This window comes from Tupaia chinensis, unplaced genomic scaffold (assembly GCF_000334495.1).
Source record: "Tupaia chinensis unplaced genomic scaffold, TupChi_1.0 Scaffold000037_22, whole genome shotgun sequence".
Lineage (NCBI taxonomy): Eukaryota > Metazoa > Chordata > Mammalia > Scandentia > Tupaiidae > Tupaia > Tupaia belangeri.
Genome location: NW_006159481.1, coordinates 2,662,229 through 2,683,611, shown reverse-complemented (window position 1 = coordinate 2,683,611; position 21,383 = coordinate 2,662,229).

The following is a 21,383-nucleotide window of genomic DNA, read 5'->3' as shown; positions in this document are numbered from 1 at the left end:
CCACATGACTGTGTGTGTGTGTCTTGTAAAAACAATAATCTTACTGAAATAGGATCTCACCCTTATGACCTCATTTAACACTATTCCTCATACGCCTTAATTTCAAAGTCAGTCACACTGAGGATTAGAACTTCAACATATGTATTTTGAGAGGGCACACACATTCATTCCATAACACTGATAAAAAGTGCTAAATTAGTGTAAGTGGTGGTGAACTTGATAGGTGGGTTCTATGTTCTCAGTAATACAAACATGGTTAGTACAACTAGCGTGCAGGTAGTATGTCTGGGATGTCAGAAAAAAGTCAGGAAAGGTAGACACTAGGTTAAAATACCCTTTCTTAGAGCCTGCAGGTCGTCCTGCACATGTTATGATCCTTGGCAAAGACTTTGCAAATTTTAGTCTACTCAACGTTGGCCCCCTAACAACCAGTGAAAAGTCTTTGTAACTTCATATGCTCTACTTTTTCTTAACAAAACTCTAAGAGACGGAGCTGCATTCTGAGAAGATATATAATGGAACCAGAAGTGTACCTATTCATTAATTTTCCTCAAAAGAAATATGCCTTTAAAAAATGTTGCTCTAGGAGCCAGCAGGTGGCGTGGTGGTTAAGGTGCTGGACTTTCAGATGGTCAACCGCAGTTCAAGTCCCCAACCTCATGGCTTGTTTTCTCACTTTCTCTCTCCTTCTCTCTTCTCTCTCTCTGGTGTGTGCATGTGCCCTATAGCAAATTAAATAAAAATTATAATAAATAAAATTCTTTAAAAATATGTCGTTCTATAATTTCAATTTATCTATCAAATTTTACTTAATATAAAGAACACAATCCACAAGTTAATACAGTCATGCTTTTTCTTATTTTCAATAAACACAGAGATGAGCCCTTCCTCTTTGTTGCATTACATTGTACAAAATTCTTCAAATTCTTATCATTATGTCATTATGGTTTTTTTTCTTAACTTTGAATATTTTTTAAAAACCTTATACCTATTACAAAAGTTCCTTAAAAAAGAGAGACTCAAATGTTTTTCCTTTCTTTTTTTTTGAGAGTTTTTTGCTATAGGGTGCGTGCGCGCGCCAGAAAGACAGAAAGAAAGACAAAGAGAGAGAAATTGAGAAATCACCCCCAGCGGGGATAGCCCTGCTGCAATCCCTTCTCCTCCATTCTCCTCTCAGGATCTTGGGCACACACGCACAGGCACCCAGCGTGAGTTTAAGCCACCGGGTCCAGGACTTGAACCACGGTCGACTATATGGGAGTCCAACAACATAGCAATTATGCCAACTGCTGGTCCTGAGAGACTCAAATGTTAAGTGCAAAACAGCAAACCACTTTACAGTCATGAGTTTGACAATTTCATACTAAGTATCTTCTCTTAAAAATCTTAAATATTTGACTTTTGAGATTTCCTAGATTTTGGGAAGAAAATATTTGCATATCATATTAATAATCATTAATACTTGACAAAAGTCTAAAGACAAGATTATTCTGTAATCGCTATGTTTATGTCAGGTTATTTATTATTCCACATGCAAACTATACTTACATATCAGAACCTAATGAGATGTGAGACCACTCTAGCACTGTATTATATGAGCAATGTATTTTCTACCTAGAAAGGCATTTATAAGAGAGTCTCACTAGGGTCATTAGCTATAAATCAGCATTTTACTAAAACCACTGCTTATTTTGATCAAATTTATAAAACTCATCAGTACATATTGTTAATTTCATGTTATGATTTCATAATGAGAGTCTTGCAATGGAAAAGGTTATATAGTTGGCATAATGCTGTCCAACCAGCATATATTCTAGCTTTTCTGGGGAGATGAACATCTCTAGATTCAAAAGAAAGGAAATCACAATTGTGATTAATTCATTTTTTAAGTAATTGAACAATATAATAAATTATGTGGAAATTTGTTCCTTAAATGTCAATAACAGGGGCTACCAACAGGTGGCATGTGGTTAAGATGCTAGACTCCCACAAGGCTGACTGTGGTTTGAGTCCTGTACTTGGCAGCTTACTTTCTCACTTGCCCTTTCTCTCTCTCTCTGTCTCTTCCTGGTCAAATTGAAAAATAAATAACTATAGTAAATCAAATTAAATAAATAAAAGTCAATAACAATAAAGAATCCTGCTATACATATTTTGACTTATTTTAATCACTTTAGCGTTTACTTAATAATGGTGACAATTCTCACATAGGTAAAACATGACAGATGGCCTCATATAATTTAAAATAGTGACAGGGAGTCTGATCCTCCCAAATCCATTTGGTAGTTACAAATGGGGAAGCTGACAATCAATAAGCGTGCTACTAATTTATAGTTACAAATTATGTAGAACTATGAAGAAAGATATCAGAGAGTTATAAGAAAAAAGGAGAGGTAACTAATTTATGTGTAGTTAAGAACTAAAGGGAAATTCTAAGTTCTTAAGGATTAAGAGACAGTAGCCAGAGAAAAAGTGGGGAAGAATATGCCTGGCAGAGGGAAGAACCTGTGCAAAGGCCCTGAACAAAAACAGAAATGAGGTTCTTACTCTTTCTACCTCAACGAAACATTTAATGAGTACAGATGCTTTACATATACTACAAGTATATGTAGAAACTGGCAGTACCTGGACTGATTAATTATGGAGCTCAACTTTCATTATGCAGGTATGTTGTAACCCTCATCTAGAACTAACAGCTGAAAGCCCCAGGCAACATTTATTAGTCTTGCATCACAATTATTTCATCTTTCAGTTTATTATTTATTTATTGGTGAGATGACTTAAGAAAGAGGAGCTGATATAATGTTGCTACAGTGATGAAAAGGAGATGAAGGTTTGAGCACAAGCTTGATCTAATCAAAGACTAAATTTTCTCAATGACTGTTAATGTCTAGCTTTATATTTGTAGCTGTAGAATATCATTATCTCTAAAATATCTCAAAACAAATTTATTTACCATTACAACTGAAAATTTGTTTGTTTCCTGATCTCATTTTCCCACACTAAAACAATCACTCCTGAAACAAATTTTTAATAATCCAGGATTTCTTAGAAATAATATATAGGCCATCTCAGAGATACTGTCTGACTCAGATAACTCAACATACCAGTATGGGAAATGAGACACCTACCTAAACAAACTCAATACTTCCTCCTAGGTGGGTCTTCAAACTTTTTCCAAAATAGTCTATGTTGTGAGCATTTAATCACAATCAAGTGCCTGCACTCAGGACCCATATTAAATTATTTGCATATTTTAGCATCTAATTCTTAAATGGCTTCTGTGCTTTACTTTGCTTCTTGTTCTTGTCCTATTAAAATATAAAAAGCTTCTTCCTCTACCTTCATGCACGTAAAATGCACACATTTACTAGTTGACTTCAAGAATGCACTGAATTATTAACACCAAGAACTATTCTCCCTACCACTCAAAGAATTCTGAATCTCCCACCAAAGTTTCTTTCCCCCTTCCCACTTTTTACCTCAAATCTATGCCATGAGTAATCATTAAAACTCATTTTATTCAAGCTAGTGTTGTAAGTAATTTCATATTACCAAAATCATAATGGGCTTCTTCTAAAAGGGACTTAGAATTTTACTTTTTCTTCTGAGTATGCTTAAATATAATACTCTAAATAAAATTAAATGAAACAAACAATAGAGCCTAAATATCCAGTAGTGCTGTCTCCATAGGAATCACTATCTATACAACAGTAACTTTAAAACACAACAGTGTTTAAAAGAAACTAATGCTATGGAAGAGATCAATATTGGCAAGAAAGATAAATGTCTGTAATACAGTGAGTATTATAGATATAAGTGTCTATACTACAATGAGTAGACCAAAAGTAATTCCCAAAAAGTTATATATGAGTGTCACTAACTTTATCTGATGGATTTCTTTCTTTCTTTCTTTCTTTTTTTTTTTAAGAGAGATTTTTGCTATAGGGAGAGGAAGAGAGAGAGAGAGAGACAAAGCTAGAAATCATCCCAAGTGGGGATGGGGGGAGGTTACCACATTATAGTCCTTTCTGTTCCAGTCTACTCTTGGGATTTGGGGCAAACATGCACATGTGCCTAGGGTGAGTTTTGAGCTACTGGGTCCAGGACTTGAACCATGGTCAACTATGTGGGAGTCCAGTCCACATGGCCCCAGGTTTCCTTTACAATATAGCAAATTCCAGTATTTGTCCAACCACTACAATGCATAAAAATATTATCATATGAGTGCATATGTCTAAAAGCTAAAACCTACAATATAACAAAAATGTATTACCCAAACATAAAGATAAAATGTGATACATCTCATTTTTCAAGCTTGACTTTATATATTATCTATATAAATCTCAATTAAAATTCACTTTTTTGGGGCCACCAGGTGGCACAGTGGTTAAGGTTCTGGATTCCCACACAGCTGACTGGGGTTGAAGTTTCAGATCAGGTGACTTGAAACTCATGCCAGGTGCATGTGTGTGCATGCCCAAAATACTAAGAGGAGAAAGAAGAAGAAGGGATTGTAATGTGGCCATTCCCACTTGGGAGTGAATTCTCTCTCTCTGCCTCTTTCTGTCTCTCTAGCTCATGCACTCTATAGCAAAAATTCCTCCAAAAATTTTTTCACATTTTGGGATACATACCATAGATTCATGGTGACTTTGAATATTACATCTTGAATGGTTCTATAATAATTCACATGCTTTTCTTATCTGGAAACATGAATAATTTCAAAATCTAAAAGGAAATCTATTATCTACTGCCTAATATAATGAAAATACAGTGATATTTTTTCTTACTTTATCAATGATTTCCTACTTGGTATATTTTCAGGCAAAATTACACTATTTTTAGGTCTAATTTTTAGGAATTAAGCAAGAGTTTTAGGATCAATCCCACTAATTTATTAGTGTTGTGTATTTCCCTGGAATAGTTTATTTTAATTAATAAGATCCCTGCCCTCTATGTACCTCTCCTAATAAAATTCCCTGTTCAGTTCTGGTTCTGTTGTTTCTTGAGTGGCAAGTTTAGCATATTGGTTATATTTCCCCAAATCAGAATATCTTCTTCCCATTTTTATACATTATTATTTTTTAAAAAAAAATGAATTTAAAAAAGAAACTATTAGGGCTAGCTGTGGCAGCCCATGCTGAAGGATGCGTCTACTCAGTCAGCCGAGGCCACCTGGAGCCCACTCAAAAAAGTCAGGTATAATGGGATGTGCCTGTTACTCTGGAGACTGAGGCTGTAGGATAGTGATATAGTGAGACCTTGGCTAAGAAAAGTAAACACAAAATGCAAAAGAACAAAATCTAGTAGGTAGTATATTTCATTCTCTGTTATTTCAATTCTTTCCTCTTTAAGGATTTCATTAGCCGCAAAATTTTGAAATCCACAAGCCAACTGTTGTTTATTTTTCTTTTTCTATAGTAAGTCAAGCCAAGCTAACCTAAGGTAAGGAAAGCCTCTGAGAATTTATTCAAATGGAAATGGGACTGATCTTATACTTTTTTTTTTTTCTCCCAGAGGATTTGTGCACTTGCCAGAGAGAGAAAGAAGAGATTCTGGGCACACATATATATATATATGTGCCTGGCATGTTTCTCAAGTCGCTGGAACCAGGATTGGTTCCATGTGGGATCTGGTTCCCTTAACCACTAGTCTATGGGGATGTCAGGAACTGATCTTTCTCTCCAAGCTGGCCTTGAAAATATCTTCTTTTCAAGGTTCCTTTAACTTTTTATCTTTGTTTTCCTTACTCCCACATTTACTTTTAATAATCGAAATAAGGGGGCTGGCAGGTGGCGTGGTGGTTAAGGTGCTAGACTCCCACATGGCTGACCATGGTTCGAGTCCTGGACCCAGCAGCTTGGTTTCTCTCTCTTTCTCTTTCTCTCTCTCTCTGGTCAAATTAAAATAAATAAATAATAAAAATAAAATAAATAGTTAAAATAATTCTTTAAAAAAATAATCGAAATAATGGATTAGAAATTTCCTTTTCTTTAATCCAAATTTATTTGATCCAAAGTATATGATTCTGAAAGTATGACTAGCATGTTGGTAAGACTTTCACAAGGTCTCAAACCCAGTTTGCAGTACTTTTGTTCTCTCTGTGGATCACATTTGTTTACACTTCAAATAAAAGTCTTATATGATCAATTTTCCAATTAAGGTTGAAAATACACCAAATAACTAGAAATGATGTTTGATGTTTCAAGGTGAACCTGAACTTTATTGCATGTTAAATGTTCTTAAAAAGGCAAATTCTGCAATATAACAGACATCAGAATGTAAAGTTCTCCATTGAAAATGATGAATGTAGTAATAACCTTGATTTGATTGTCACGTACTACAGGCATACTTAGAAAAACTATATTGTGTGCTATAGAGAAGTACAACAATTAAATGCAAATAATAAACCATGACATTTTTAAAAAGACAAATGTATAATTTATTTTATTCTTTGATTTATGAAATTTCTAGAATTTAGGTAAACAAAAATTTAAGGAGATAAGATACTAAATTATTATTTCAAACTATTTATTATGTTAATAAAATCAATAAAGGATAATTAGAAGGGCTGTCCTTACAGCATAGTGATTAAGTGCTGAGTACTGGGAGCCAGATCTTAAAACGGCATACAATGGTTCAAATCCCAGACGCTATAGCTTTAAAAAACAAACCAGGTGCATGTGCATATGTTCCCACAATCCTGACAGGAAGGAGAAATGTAGGAAAAAGGATTGCAGCATGACCATGCTCCCCATGGGGTGAGCTCCCTTTCTTTCTCTCTCTCTGGGAAGCATACTCACCCTCAGGCAATTAAAAAAAAATAATTGGGAGCCAGTTGGTGGCACACTGACAATTCAACTGGAACAACGTGGGAAAGTCCTCAGTACATGTCCTGAGATTTGCCTCGGCACCTTAGGTGCACACATGTGCCCATGATCAGGACTGGTTGGGGCTAAGGTGGGACACAGTGTAAAAATCCTGCTGGGGTTGCCCCTCTCTTTCTCTCTCTCTCTCACTCTGTCTCTTATGAAAGAAAGAAACGAAAAAAAAGGACAGCTGGTTGAATTAATAGGATAATTGAATGAGATAGAGTGTGAGTCTTCCAAAATTAATGGTCAAATATCGTTTAACGTTGCTTTATGTTCACATTAAGTGGAGTCAAAACAAATGTAGCCTAATGTAAAAGTCTAATTGAAACAGCTTCGTAGATAGATGAGAAAATCATACAGTTACTAAAATAATCTTTTAATTACACTTTTACACACTTTTAGAGTTCAAGACATTTAGAAAAATAATAAACATGTATAAAAAATCAGATTTTCTTTTAGGTATATCTTTCAAAAAATTTTAAGTGTATTTGTTTTATTCATGAATAAGAGCATATTTTCATGTATGAAAAAGAGAAAAAGAGAATGAGAGAAGAAAAGAAAGGAAAGAAGGAAGGAAGGAAGGAAGGAAGGAAGGAAGGAAGGAAGGAAAAAAGGAAGGAAGGAAGGAAAAAAGGAAGGAAGGAAGGAATCCTTGGCAAGTTTTCCTAATACTGTAATTGCTATCCCCCAGCTTTCCAGTTTGTCTGGATCTTTGGCAGCACGTGCCCATGTGTTTTAGGTTGACAGGAGATCTGAATCCAAGGCTGGTCATGTGGCTTTTAGCACTGTAATTTGGTACACTACCATCTGCACTTCCAAGACTGGGTCATCTTTGTAGGTATATCTTTTATAAAGTCATATATAACTAGGCAAATCCTTTAGATCTTTTATTTTACAGTTTCCAGCAAAATAAAAATTTTATAAAGTCTTGTAAAAGTTATTTAGTTTTAATTTTTATTTTCTCTTACAATCCTACTGACTTCTGAGAGGTAGTAATTTATAATGGTTAGAAGGCTTCAGAGTTGGTATGAAACCAACCACCCACTATTTGCTAATAGATATTTGGGAGGTGTTTAACCTCACTTTGTCTCAGTAAGTGGAAATGATAAAAGTATCCACTACTCAGGGTTGTTGTGAGAATCAGTTGAGGAATATATGAAAAGCAGTTCAACATAACTGATACACATACAAAGTACAAGTGTTAATGATTAACAAACTACCTAGAATATTGGATAATGCTTATTGTCCAGAGAAGACTGCCAGGCTTTCTGCTCTCCCTCATTATTTTCCTCCATGGTATAAGCCTCTGATACCTCACCTGTAAAAGTACCTGATATCACTCAGGGTCCATTTTAACACATAAGTCTCCCATTAAAAAAAAAAAAAATCTGTAGGGGCCAGCAGGTCACATAGTGATTGGAGGTCTGGACTCCCATGTGACCCACCACTGTTGGAGTCCCAGACCCAGTGGCTTGAATCTCATGCTGGATTCATGTGCACGTGTGCCCAAAATCCCAAGAGAAGAATGGAGAAAGGGATTGCAGCATGGCCAACTCCCTGGGGGTGAGCTCTCGCTTCCCACTTCTCTCTTTCTCTGTCTTTCTAGTGAACACATATGCCCTACAACAAAAAGCCTCTTTCAAGAAAAAGGTATAATTTGCATTTTATTTGTTCAAAAAAGACAGTTTTTCTTCCTTTGGCCAGCTGGTGGCATGGTGGTTAAGGTGGCCAGATCCCACATGGCCAACTACAGAGTCAGAGTCCCGACTTAGCAGCTTGAAAAGCACATGACCTTGGGAGGTGCTTTCTCACTTTTCCTCTCTTTCTCTGGCTAGCACATGTGTCCTATAGCAAGTTAAATATACGTAGTTAAGTGTGTGTGTGTGTGATTATACATATCAAGACTCTTACATGGGCTTTGGGAGAGACTGTGGTGCAACACCCACCAGTATAAATTGGAGAAGTAGGTGAGAGAGGTGGATCCTTCTGAGTTACATGAGGCTGGCTCTTGACGACCTGTCTGTGAATGGCACAACTTGCACAGGCACCATTTGTGGTTCTGGTAAGTAAACTTAAAAATTTCTCACAGGTCTAATATTTAGGTTACTGTGCACTATGATTTGTCACTTCATATGCATTATAACCTTAATTTTCTCACCAATTTAATTCTTGCTGATGTAGTTGACTAATATTTAAACTGTTTTACAGATGATAAGATGATACAATAAAACTTAGAAACCATTTATATGTTCACCAGAGAGAGATGGAGAGGGAAAGTAAGAAATCACTCTCCCCAAGGCTGGCTGGTCACATGCACATGCACCTAGCATGTGTTTCAAATCACTGGGACTGGGAACTTGAACTATGCGGTTGGCCATGTGAGATCCAGAGCCTTAACTGTCATGCACTACCGTGCCACCTTCTGGCCCTTAAATATGGTCTATTAAATGTATTGTCTTCTGAAACTGTACATAAGGCACTATTAGTTGATATAACTTTAAGTAATGTATCTTTTTGTTGTTGTTGTTGCCAGAGGGCATATGTGCTTGCCAGAGTAAAGAGAAAGAGAGAGAGACAGAGAGTATCCCCCAATGGGATGTGGTCATGCCACAATTCTTTTTTCTCCATTTCTCCTTTCAGTCAAGATTTAGGCATGCACACACATGTGCCCAGTATGTTTTTCAAGCTGCCAGGACTCTGATTTGAACTGCAGTAAACCATGTGTGCAGAACCACTGCACTATTGGGCTGGACCAAATTTGAATGTCTTTTTTTTTTTTTTTTGAGAGGTTTTTCGCTGTAGGGCACGTGTGCTCGCCAGACAGACAGAGACATAGGGACAGAAGGCGAGAAATCACCCCCCAGGGGGGGATGGTCACGTTGCAATCCGTTCTCCTCCATTCTCCTTTCAGGATCTGGGGCGCGCACGCACACGCGCCCGGCATGAGTTTTAAGCCACCGGATCTGGGACGCAAACCACGGTCAACTACGTGGGAGTCCAGCGACATAGCCATTATGCTAATTACTGGTTCCCAAAATTTTAATATCTTTATATAGGTGTAATGCTCTGTAGAACTGTATGTTAAGAGGCAGTCTTCTTATATTTAACCATTCCATTACAACTGAAATATAAATAAAAGAGAAACTGATTTTGGCATTGCCAACATAAAAAATTTAAATACTATAATGACAAAAATAATATGATTTATTTTGAAAGGACATAAATAACTTTTTTAAAATATAGTTTTAGGGACCAGCAGTTGGCATAATGGCTATGTCTCTGGACTGCCATGTAGTTAACCACTGTTTGAGTCCCAGACCCAGTGGCTTAAACTCACGCCAGGCATGTGTGCATGTGTGCTTAAGATCCTGAGAGGAGAATGGAGGAGAAGGGATTGCAGCGTGGCCTTCCCACCTGGGGGGTGATTTCTCACATTCTGTCTCTTGGTCTCTCTCTGTCTTTATGGTGAGCAGACAATCCCCATAGCAAAAATATCTCGAAACAACCAAACAAACAAAAGCAAAAACCAAAAAACAAACCAAAAACAAAAACAAAACTACACTTTTAAGTTCTGATTGATTCTCTATTCCTGAAGAATAAAATATTAATTTGTAGCCACAACCAAAGACCCAAGAGTACAACTAAAAGCCAAATCAATACTTAATTTTAAAATATCCATAAGAAAACTTTCAGAAATACAACATAAACTTTTTATGTTAGCCTCTGCTGAGAAAACCACATACATAGATGACCCTGGTTTTACTTAAAATTGATTTTATCTGATTTCAATACTTCTTTCTTTTTTATTATTACAATTACCTAATACCATCAACTCATTATATTTCAGCTCATAAAAAGAGCCAGTACAAGATCCCATTAACCATGTATTTATTTAGTACATTGCACAAAAGTTTTAGGGCTCTCCTAGAACCTGGTCACTTTGGTACATAATTCATCTTGGCTTACCTTGAGCACATTCATTTTAAGTGCAAGTTACTGAATTGTTTCAGTTTGTAGAAGTATCAAAAGTATGACAGGACTTCCATCATAAACACATATAAAAAAGTTCCAAATTAGTTATTATTTAGCAATTACCTGGTAGTATTTCATATAATCTGAAAACTCATCTACTGGGGGCAAAATGAGCTAAGACTTAAACAACAAGCTTTCACATGGCCGACTGCATGGTTCAAATCCCGGACCTGGTGGCTTAAAAAAAATCCAACCAAATAAACAAAAAACAATCAAGTTTTTGCAGTTGTGTCATACTGTTGTCTGCTCAGGCTGCCATAACAAAACAGAGTGGGTGACTTAAGGACAGAAACTTATTTTTCTCAGTTCTGGAGACTGGAAGTTCAAGTTCGAGATAATGGCAAATTAAGTTTTTGGCGAGGGCTCTCTTGCTGGCTTGTGGATAGCTGCCTTCTCACCGTACTTTCACTGGGCCTTCACTGTAAGCCAAGGAAGGAAGGAGAGAGAAAGAGAGACATAGAGGGTGCTTTAGTGTTTTCTCCTTCTAGTAAGGACATCTGTTTCATCGGACTGTGGGCTCCACTCTCCTGGTCTCATCCAACCCTAAAATTACCTCTCAATGTCCACACATCCTGATTGCCTCATGGTGGGATTAGAGCTTCAGATTAGGGATGGCTAGATGGAGTGGGCAATGTAATATAGTCATAACAGTACTTAAGTGCAACTTACAAACTTGGCTCTGCCTTTCTCTTTTTCTCCTATAAAACATCCTAAAAAGCAAAACTTCAGTAAATGGCATCTGTATACTTTTTCAACAAAACAATGACAAACAAAATTAAAATCTAAGATTCATCAAAATAAAAACTTACAAAATAAACATATATATTCTCCAGCAGAAAAAGAGCTCTCCAGCTGCAAAAATTTTCTTGAAATCTGCCATGAAATACTTAACATTAAGATAGCACAGAAGTACTTTTAAAATCATTCCTAAATCATAAACTGTGAATATAGTAACTATGTCAAGCTAAGTTTGATATGTTATAAATCCAAATTATTAGACCTCTACTTACACCTCAGGGTGAAGGTTTCAACTAAATCAAATAAACTTAAGTAAACTAAATTCAAAATTATTTCAGGATAGTTTTGAGAATTTTTCCCCCAGGAACTAAGGAGAAAAGGAAACTACAGATCATTAAGTAAAAAAAAAAAGACTCGAAGAGAAATGCTTAATCTGAATCATGAACCACATCATCGGAAGCTTTGTTTCAGGTTATTCTAGAAACAGCAAAATGCTGACTTCCAATGTAGCAAAGAACTAGCACTGCTTTCTCTTTGAATATCTGCAAGCAAGGAAGTTGAAGGATACTCCTAATATAAAAGAAATGCTAGGAGTCAAATTATAAATGGCTATCATTTTTACAGTGGGTTTTCATTCCATTTTTGCATTAATTGATTTCTTGAGGTTTAACAGCATTGTATTGCTTACAGTTTGATACTCACATATTATTTAATATTTGTCCATACATTTGCCCATCTCTTACCTAATCCTAAAGCTTACATTTAAATTGCTATGCTGACTCCTCAACTCTAATAAGTAGTTTTTGATCACTAGTGGACAGCAGTTAGAAGAAATGTGACACTGAAGAAAACTAAAGACACACTTAGGGTTCTCAAAAACTTTCAATGAAGCATGCCTTCCAAAGAGCCCTACGGCAGATTCAGGAAAGGCACATACTAATAAAATGGTTTGTTTGTATGATTAAAAAAATAATTTAGGGTAAGTAATATCATGAGTTAGATGATCTAGGTAGTATATCATGCCCCTCCCCACAATTCAATTATGCTTTGAGAAATTCAGAAATCTAATAGGAAGAAAGTCCCATGATCTTTATAAGTGTAACCTTCAAAATTAGAAGGTTAAATTTGAAAAAAGTGACAATTTGCATAAATATTGAAGTCTTGCTATTTTACAAGAAACAGTGATAGGTAATATCCTATGCTGTAACTGTGACCTTGTACCTATAAAATGTAAGAAAATACCATTTAAGTTCAATGAACTACTCACATTTGGAAGATACTAAACACAGCCTAGGTCTATAAAAATGCTAGCTATGTAGCTTCCTGCTAATGAGGGTGTAACTGAAAAGCTTTTAGAGTAGGGTTTTTGTTAGCTGCATAAAACAAACTAAATGTCACACCTCATATGTAGCAAAGTAATGTGTACATATGTACACATATATTTATACATCCACAATTAGTATCATAATATATTTATATTTATTTACATGGTTATTTTAACCTAATTATTGCTCACTAAATGGCCACAGCAATAATACATTAAGTCAAATCAATCAAAATATCTCCATAATACCAGAAATATTTAAGTGGTAAAGTACTTCACAGTAAACTTATTATTTGATGTGATTTTAAAATAAAATTTTGCTGGCTTTCAATCAAAATAAAGTCAATAGAAAAGGGGGAAAAAGACACTTACCATATGCAACCACCTTTTAAGTAAATGGCCATATTTTTGTAGTTCTTGTAGAATGCTCACCGTTTGCAAATATGCTTTTATTTTTATCCTTTGTATTCTTTTTCAAAGTGCTTTTTGAAAAATAAACAATCCATACCATGCCTTTTTTATTTGCTACAAAGTGACAAGAAGTTGTTTATTCGGCTCCCCTGATCAAGAACACTTGGCCATTAAGGTGTTAAAACTCCCAGTGTTTTGCCCCCACTGAGGCTATTTTGAATAAAGACTGTGAATAAAAGAATGTTTTAAAATATGATATACATCCTGCTTGTGTCCTTGAGTCCAAGCCTCCTTTTCTAAAATGATATGCTGACAGGGCATAATTAATGACTTAATTAAAAAACAGGTCATGATGTAATCAGACACAACTTCATGTTATCTCCCCACCAATTCCTACAGGCTTTATTTAGTGAGGAAAATTTCCCCTTGCTCTGAGATGAAATATTTGGCATTCTTTGTGACTCCTCTGATCACTCATAGATAATAGACAAGTCACTGGGTCACCATCTCAATTTGCTAGGAATGTCAAGTCCAAAATATTAATCAAGACTCTGGACTCGATGTAGTGTTAAGTCACCTCCCTGGACTCAGACTTGCTTTAGGCTGAAATGTCTGGATTGGACCAGGAAAGTGTGGTTAGTTTCTATTTCTCAGGGTTATAGTCTTCCTCTTTTTGCACTCTCCTGTCACTCCTTGAGAGACAGCGTCTAATCCATCCTTGGTAGGGAAGTGAGGTGCTGAGAAGAGTGATAATGATATAGGAAAACTCTTAGGGGAATATTTTTAAAGTTAATTTACCTTCTCTGGATATAGCAGATGATGTAAATCAACAGGGAATGATGCTATAAGTATAAAATTGAGTGAATTTAAAAAAAGATCAGAAATCTTTAAAAAGAACATGATATATTTGATTTTCAGTTACAGCATATGTGTATTTTGGTATAGGACTACTGAGTTTGAGACTTTTTTTGGTCTTTAACTTTTTATTGAGTATAACTTGCATTCATACATACATTAGATAAGAATGAGTTGGAAATTTTTGACTATGTTCCAATAATTGGTTCAGTCCTTCCTCTTTCTTCCCTTTCCTACTGCTTCTCATCTCTTTTCCATTTCTTTTCTTCCTTCTTTCTTTCCTTCTTTCTTTCTATCCTTCCTTCCTGCCTGTCCACCTTGAATAGGTATTCTGGAAGGAGACTGTCTGTGCTTCTGTTGCAAAATATGCAGAGAATAGCTCTCATATAAACTATTAGGTTGTCTAAAAAGTCATGACATATTTTTCCAAGCAAAAATGCATCAGGACTTTTCATAGAATTAGAGAATTAGTCTCATATAAACTATTAGGTTGTCAAAAAAGTCATGACATGTTTTTGTATGCAAAAATGCATCATGACTTTTCTAATAATCCAGTATACTAATTTTGGGGGGTTTCGATTTGGTTTCTTTCAGGGAAAACAGAGTTTCTAGTGAAAAATCCTTATAAATTTTGATTTTACACCCACAGTAGGCTGCATAAAGTCTCTCCTATAGACGCCCATGTCCTAATACTCAGAACATACAAAACTGATTTTGTAGATGTCATTAAAATAAAGAATTCAAGACTGGGAGATATATTTTTTTCTCCCATAGGACATATGCATTTGCCAGAAAGAGACAGAGGGAAAGTGAGAAATCATACCCCCAAACACAAACACACTGGAGATGGCCACACTGCAATCCTTTCTCCTCCATTCTCTTCTTGGGATTTTGGGGATTCACGCACACATGCCCAGTCTGATTTTCAGGCCACTGTGTCTAGGACTCGAACAGTGGTCAGTCATGCAGGAGTCCAGCACCTTAATCACTATGCCAAGAGACTGGGAGAGAATCTTGAATTATTGAGCGGACCCAGTGTAATCAAAAAAGTCCTTATAAGAAGAAGGCAGGAAGGTAAGACTCAGCAACTGTGATGAAGCCATGAAAGCAGAGGTCGAAATGATGTGACTGGTGGCTTTGGAGATGGAAGAATTGCAAGCTAGGAATATGGGTGATTTTTAAAAGGTGCAAAAGGTGAGTAGTAGATTGCACCCTTGAGCCTCCTGAAGAAACATGACTCTGTTGACAGTCCAATTTTAGCCCACTGAGACTGATTTTGGACTTTCAACCTTCAGAACTCTAAAGTTATCTTTGTGCATTTGTTTTAAGCCAATATATTTGTGGTACTATGCTATAGTAATAGTAGGAAACAAATATTTCTCTCTCCCCTGACCTCTTCCACAATTGTCAAAATTATCTTTCTGAAACATGTATTTGATTTTAAGACATACTAATCATTAAACTTTTCAACTAATCCATTCTGTTTGAGGATAAAGACTAGAATGTTTGGTTTAGGCATACACGTATTTTTAACATGTGATCTTTCCTTAACACTTAGACAATCCCTAGTCCCTCCCATGTAACACTGTACGCTTCAGCCTTACTGTATTTTTTTTTTTATCTCCAGAACAAAACTTGACATAATTTAACCTTTTATCCTACACATGTTAAAAAATTCTTTATTTAATGTTATTTACTATGATTATTATTATATTAATTTGATGGCAAGAGGGAAAGTGAGAAGCAAGCTGCCATGTCCAGAACTTGAACTGAGAGACCAGCACCATAACATTATGTCACCTGCCAGTCCCAATCCTAATAATTTTTTATGGATAATGTATTGCTCATCAATATTCATATTAGACATCACTTATTCAGAGAGCATTTCTAACAAGCCTGGCCCCATATTCTTCTGTACCATTGTCTATTAACTTCATAGTAGTCGTTCCCCTCCATATTAAAGGAGACCATAGTGTCCCAAGGTTAGAAATTCTAGAAATTCTGTTTTTTTTTTACATTTTCCCTCGGATGCTATTCAAGTGTCAACTAAATTTTTTTCAAGAAAGATTTTATGAAATACTTGATGACTTTCATTAAAATGTCTTAACCTAAATAAATACACTTTAGGCAGTTTTATTAATGAAAACCAACATTATAGTTTCTTACATTTTATAATTATAAAGCTTCTGTTTAAAAGTGTATTTGATTTTTTGAGACTAGCAGATAGTGTGATGGTTACGTCACTGGACTCCCAAGTAGCTGACTACAGCTTGAGTCCCAGACCCAGCAGCTTGAAACTCATGCTGGACACATGTACATGCATGCCCAAAATCCAGAGAAGAGAATGGACAAGTGATTGAAGCCTGGCCATTCCCCCTGGGGGGTGATTTCTCACTTTCTGTTTTCTCTCTGTCTGTCTAATGAGTGCATGTGCCCTGTAGCAAAAACAAACAAACAAAAAACAAAAAAACTCTCTAAAAAAAGTATATTTGATTTTCATCATCTCATCTTTTGTTTTCAAACAATAAAATATATTTTTTAAGTGACTACATAGGCATGAGAGAGAAAGTAAAAGAGAGAGAGAAAGCATCCTCAGCAGAGTATCATTACATCATAATCCCCTCTCTCCAGCCTTCCAACTCTTCAGGGCTTTGGGCATGTTTTCAGGTTGACTTGGAAATTCAAACCCATCTTAGGTCATGTGGATCTCAGCACTGGATTCTAGAATGCTATGGACTACACCACCTAGGCTGGGCAGGTAATGTATTTTTGAAAGCCCACAAACATAATTTCTCACTGAATCATTATTAATTGATCTATTTCTACATCTCGTACAACTACTAATATATAGTTGTAAAAGTTAGACGTTGCACTCCTTTGCCTAAAATATATCTATTATTTAAAACATGTTATATAGTCACAGGAGACAGACCTCATGATCAAAACATCCTTGGAAGGAGAACTGATAGAACTATTTTGGTTTAAGGTTCATTTACTTCATCTTATGGGATAATTAGCCAAACTCAAGGCACTCAAGACACAAAATACTAAAATGTATAACAAACAAATAAATAACAACCAAAACCAAAACCAAAACAAAAACTCTTATCCTGACAGTTGAGAATTCTTGTGCATACATTGCCTGTACTTGAAATAAATGTATTGACCACTTGAAATAATAAATCATTCTCCCACAATGCAAATTTATCTTTTGGATCGAAAACTATTTTAATTAATTTAAATTCTCACCAGAGACATATAAATTAGTATTATCTTATCAACCATGCCTTTCTTAGCTTTTGATTTATTTTAATTTTTATACGTTTAGTTGTTTGACATGTTACTTATATATTACAATAGGAATTTGGAACAGCACCAAAGATTGCCTTAATTGATAGAACAAAAGCTTATGTTCTTTCATATTCAATCATGCTATTAACTTAGAAGTATATAGCTCAGATATAGAGAAAAGCAGAATATTCTCTCAGGTCACTTCAGTATACAACAACACTAAAACCTAACTTTTACAAATTGCTTAACAATTGGACTTTCCTTTTCAAAGTCAAGCAACTGGCAACTTCAGATGTAATTTAGGATCATTGAGATGACATTGTTTTGGGGGATAAAAAAGTAAAGAAAGATTTTAAGGAGTGTGAGTAGCTTCAGGGTTATTTTAGTCATCCAACAGAGTAGTGATAAAGCCTTGACTTAGGTCAGGACAAGCAGAAATGCAAAAAAAGAAAAGAGTAAACTGGACATTCATTGATGACAATCAGAAGCCAGCTGAGTAAAATTTAGGTGATTATTATGTTTTTAATGAGTGGTAATGTCTAGGATAAGAGTAGTTCCATTAATCACGATTAATTGAGGATGGAGACAGTTACATACATCCAGTAGATAAACAATAAAGTTGAAACACAGAAGGCAATTGTCAAAATTATCTTTCTGAAACATGTATTTGATTTTAAGACATACTAATCATTAAACTTTTCAACTAATCCATTCTGTTTGAGGATAAAGACTAGAATGTTTGGTTTAGGCATACACGTATTTTTAACATGTGATCTTTCCTTAACACTTAGACAATCCCTAGTCCCTCCCATGTAACACTGTACGCTTCAGCCTTACTGTATTTTTTTTTTTATCTCCAGAACAAAACTTGACATAATTTAACCTTTTATCCTACACATGTTAAAAAATTCTTTATTTAATGTTATTTACTATGATTATTATTATATTAATTTGATGGCAAGAGGGAAAGTGAGAAGCAAGCTGCCATGTCCAGAACTTGAACTGAGAGACCAGCACCATAACATTATGTCACCTGCCAGTCCCAATCCTAATAATTTTTTATGGATAATGTATTGCTCATCAATATTCATATTAGACATCACTTATTCAGAGAGCATTTCTAACAAGCCTGGCCCCATATTCTTCTGTACCATTGTCTATTAACTTCATAGTAGTCGTTCCCCTCCATATTAAAGGAGACCATAGTGTCCCAAGGTTAGAAATTCTAGAAATTCTGTTTTTTTTTTACATTTTCCCTCGGATGCTATTCAAGTGTCAACTAAATTTTTTTCAAGAAAGATTTTATGAAATACTTGATGACTTTCATTAAAATGTCTTAACCTAAATAAATACACTTTAGGCAGTTTTATTAATGAAAACCAACATTATAGTTTCTTACATTTTATAATTATAAAGCTTCTGTTTAAAAGTGTATTTGATTTTTTGAGACTAGCAGATAGTGTGATGGTTACGTCACTGGACTCCCAAGTAGCTGACTACAGCTTGAGTCCCAGACCCAGCAGCTTGAAACTCATGCTGGACACATGTACATGCATGCCCAAAATCCAGAGAAGAGAATGGACAAGTGATTGAAGCCTGGCCATTCCCCCTGGGGGGTGATTTCTCACTTTCTGTTTTCTCTCTGTCTGTCTAATGAGTGCATGTGCCCTGTAGCAAAAACAAACAAACAAAAAACAAAAAAACTCTCTAAAAAAAGTATATTTGATTTTCATCATCTCATCTTTTGTTTTCAAACAATAAAATATATTTTTTAAGTGACTACATAGGCATGAGAGAGAAAGTAAAAGAGAGAGAGAAAGCATCCTCAGCAGAGTATCATTACATCATAATCCCCTCTCTCCAGCCTTCCAACTCTTCAGGGCTTTGGGCATGTTTTCAGGTTGACTTGGAAATTCAAACCCATCTTAGGTCATGTGGATCTCAGCACTGGATTCTAGAATGCTATGGACTACACCACCTAGGCTGGGCAGGTAATGTATTTTTGAAAGCCCACAAACATAATTTCTCACTGAATCATTATTAATTGATCTATTTCTACATCTCGTACAACTACTAATATATAGTTGTAAAAGTTAGACGTTGCACTCCTTTGCCTAAAATATATCTATTATTTAAAACATGTTATATAGTCACAGGAGACAGACCTCATGATCAAAACATCCTTGGAAGGAGAACTGATAGAACTATTTTGGTTTAAGGTTCATTTACTTCATCTTATGGGATAATTAGCCAAACTCAAGGCACTCAAGACACAAAATACTAAAATGTATAACAAACAAATAAATAACAACCAAAACCAAAACCAAAACAAAAACTCTTATCCTGACAGTTGAGAATTCTTGTGCATACATTGCCTGTACTTGAAATAAATGTATTGACCACTTGAAATAATAAATCATTCTCCCACAATGCAAATTTATCTTTTGGATCGAAAACTATTTTAATTAATTTAAATTCTCACCAGAGACATATAAATTAGTATTATCTTATCAACCATGCCTTTCTTAGCTTTTGATTTATTTTAATTTTTATACGTTTAGTTGTTTGACATGTTACTTATATATTACAATAGGAATTTGGAACAGCACCAAAGATTGCCTTAATTGATAGAACAAAAGCTTATGTTCTTTCATATTCAATCATGCTATTAACTTAGAAGTATATAGCTCAGATATAGAGAAAAGCAGAATATTCTCTCAGGTCACTTCAGTATACAACAACACTAAAACCTAACTTTTACAAATTGCTTAACAATTGGACTTTCCTTTTCAAAGTCAAGCAACTGGCAACTTCAGATGTAATTTAGGATCATTGAGATGACATTGTTTTGGGGGATAAAAAAGTAAAGAAAGATTTTAAGGAGTGTGAGTAGCTTCAGGGTTATTTTAGTCATCCAACAGAGTAGTGATAAAGCCTTGACTTAGGTCAGGACAAGCAGAAATGCAAAAAAAGAAAAGAGTAAACTGGACATTCATTGATGACAATCAGAAGCCAGCTGAGTAAAATTTAGGTGATTATTATGTTTTTAATGAGTGGTAATGTCTAGGATAAGAGTAGTTCCATTAATCACGATTAATTGAGGATGGAGACAGTTACATACATCCAGTAGATAAACAATAAAGTTGAAACACAGAAGGAGAAATAAGTAAGTTGGATATAAGTATATAAGAAATCTACTCCTTAAAAATGATAGTTGAAAACACTGAGATTAAGGATTAGTCAAGGAAAAGAACCAGAAGATGTCGTAATGGTTACGTCACTAAACTCCCACATAGTTGACCACGGTTTGAGTCCCAGATCTGGCAACTTAAAACTCACACTGGGCATGTGTGCATGCATGTCCAAGATCCTGAGAAGAGAATGAAGGAGAAAGAATTGTGGAGTGGCCATCCCCTTTAAGGGGGTGATTTCTCACTTTCTGTATTTCTGTCTTTCTCTGTCACTCTGGTGAGCACATGTGACCCGCAGCAAAAATCTCTCTTAAAAAAAGAATTAGTCAAGGGGACAATTTTTGAGAATGGCTATATTTAATGAATAGATAAAGGAAGAGTAACTGAAATATATTGAGCAAGACTGGTGTGGCAGACACCGGGAGCTCCTCTAACATTCCAACTGTCTCCTCACACTTTTCTGTCTCTTTGTAAATGAGCAGGAGCACATGACTAGTTCTAGTTGCAGGAGAACACTATTTTCCTGGTTTGCAGTATTAAAAAGCTAGCAGTGGGGACGGCAGGTGGTGTGGTGGTTAAGGGCACTGGACTCCCATATGGGCAACTGCGGTTTGAGTGCCAGACTGGGCAGCTTGCTTTCTCACTTTCCCTCTCTCTTTCTCTCTC